The sequence below is a fragment of the Phyllostomus discolor genome, chromosome 4 (genome assembly GCF_004126475.2).
Source record: "Phyllostomus discolor isolate MPI-MPIP mPhyDis1 chromosome 4, mPhyDis1.pri.v3, whole genome shotgun sequence".
Taxonomy (NCBI): domain Eukaryota; kingdom Metazoa; phylum Chordata; class Mammalia; order Chiroptera; family Phyllostomidae; genus Phyllostomus; species Phyllostomus discolor.
In genome coordinates, this window is record NC_040906.2 from 127,067,834 (window position 1) to 127,070,423 (window position 2,590).

Genomic DNA, 2,590 nt, shown 5'->3' on the forward strand with positions numbered 1-2,590 from the left:
TCATTGCTGCTGATGTTGTGGGGGGAAGGGGAGGGCTCAGTGAATTCTGGGGAATGTACCTCCTTATAGTTACTCTCTACAGTAGTCCACAGCCTAGAAGCCTTCTAGGCTACAGCGGCTGACCTGGATTCCTAGGACAGGTGGGCTGGGCCTGGGTGACTATGGGGGAAGCACAGACCATGGATGCCTCAGACCCAGCACAGTTAGGCTGCTTTACCTTTCTGGCTGGAGGCCTAGCCAAGGCCTTGCAGCCCTCTCCAAAAACATGAAATTCCTACTTTTTGTTGGTGGAGAGGTCACTGTTCCTGGAGAGGAGGGAGTGGTCTTCTCCTCCAGGCTGGACAGGGGGCTAGCAGTCGAAATGGCACTTCTTCTGGCCTCCCCTGACTCCTGGTATTCCACAGACCCCTTTTTTGTGCTAGTACAGGGATTATTAATAAAGTAGGAAGTAAAGGTGAGAATGACAGGTTGGCTGAAACTCTGCTGGTTGGGGTGGGCAGAGGATGGAAAAGAGTGGTGTTGGTCAGATCAGCTGAAGGCGAGGGCTGCAGAGTGACAGCATAGTCCCCAGTTCAGATCTCTCATAGCCCAGGAGTAGAATAGTGGCCATCATCTCCTTATACTTCTGGCTCATCTGCAGGTACTGGATATCTTCCTATGTAACCCATGGGCCCCACCAGCTAGCTCTCCCTGGGGTGCTTGTAGTCAGGAGTGGCTCTGTGTTAGGCTTTGGTTCCTCATTTTAATGACCCACTTTCATTCAAGGATCTTTCATGATTTTCTCTAAAATTTCTCTCTTGCTGAAATTGAGGATGAGAGACTTCTTGAGCATGTTTTCTGCTCCATGGACATGTGAAATAGAATATGATATTTTCTGTCCCATACTAGCCTCTGCATCTTCTTGAAATTCTGTCCATCAAAAGGTAGGGACATTCTGAGCAGTGTGTATAGGATGACTACTGAGGTTCACACAGCTACCAGGGGCATATCTTACCTTTGGCCTTGGAAGAGTTCTGGGGAAGCATAAAAAACCTGCTGTAAAAGGTGTTCGACTTCCTGCCAAAGGTGAATTTCTTGCTGAAAACAAAATCTGCAATCTTGACATTCATGTTAGCATCCAAGAGCAGGTTTTCTGCCTTTGAGTCTCTATGAACAATAAATTTCTCATGACAGTACTGTACAGCAGAATATATGGTGGAACTTGGCTGGCACCTTTTTCTTTCATATTGCCACGAGTTGCTAGGTACTCAAACACCTTCCCTCAGTCTCTTTTACTTCCAGTAATTTTTCTATGTTGGGATGACTCTAAGCCTTAATGATTCTTACTTCATGAGATGATTTCTGGAGCCTAAGTTCTATTGAGTCTTGTCAATGATCTTCATAGCTACCTGGGTTCCAGTCAGGGTTTTCTTGGTGGTGTTACTCTTGGCAATGTGCTTCAAAGACCCATATGGGTGGGTCTTTGCCACTATGGCTGCCACTATGGGTGTCCTCCTCAGCAGACATGGGTGCCTGAGAGGCATGCTAGCATGTTGGACATGCTGCTGGGCTTAGAGTCAAGTAAAGACATATGTGGACATCTGGGGTATAACTTCCAGGCAGAAGCAGGAGCTAGTACAGAGCTCTGAGGTGGGAGTGAGCCTGTCAAATTCAAGAAACAAGAAGTTCAATAGCTGAAAGGATTAAGCAATGGATAAAATAGTAGTAGTGTCACAGAGTTAACAATGATGGGGGGGAGAAGAGATAATGCATATAGGAAAAAAGAATTCATACCTAAATTATATAGAGAATCTCTCCAAGCCAATAAGAAAAAGGCAGGCAACACATTACAAAAGTGGGCAAAACCCCAGAAATCTCCAGAGATCAACATAGCTCTCTCCTTCAAATCTTTGCTTTAACCTTACCTTATTAGTGAGGCTTCCCCTGATTTGCCTGTTTGTCTTGGAACACTTCTTACATCACCTCCATTTATATATTTTTTAAATAAAATCTTTATTATGGAAATTTTTAAACACAAAAAGTTAGAATAGTATACATATGCAGTAAAATCAGAGACATTTTTCATAGCAATATTTTTTTCTGATAAATCTCCACAGGCAAGGGAAACAAAAGAAAACAAATGGAACTACATCAAACTAATAGGTTTTTGCACAGCAAAGGAGACCATAGACAAAACGAAAAGACAACCCACTGACTGGGAGAACATACTCACCAATACATCTCATAAGGGTTAATATCCAACATTAATAAAGAACTTACAAAGCTTGGCTTGTAGGCCAAGCAAAATAAACAAAAAAACAAACAAAAAAACAAACAATTCAATTAAAAAATGGGCAAAGATCTTATCCAAAGATGACACACAAATGGCCAATAGGCATATGAAAAGATGATGTTCAACATCAGTAATCATCAGAGAAATGAAAATTAAAACCACATGAGATATCACCTCACACCTGTCAGAATGGCTATCATCCATAAATCAACAAACCAGTGTTGGTGAGGATGTGGCGAAAAGTGAACCCTAGTGAACTGTTGGTGGGAATGCAAACTGGTGCAGCCACTGTGGGAAATAGTATGGAATTCCCTCAAA

At 42.8% G+C, this 2,590-nt stretch overlaps 1 pseudogene; it reads right to left on the minus strand.

Moving 5' to 3' along the window:
* Positions 1–213: 213 nt before the first annotated feature.
* Positions 214–1,993, minus strand: LOC114495002 (annotated as a pseudogene).
* Between the last annotated feature and the right edge of the window lie 597 nt (positions 1,994–2,590).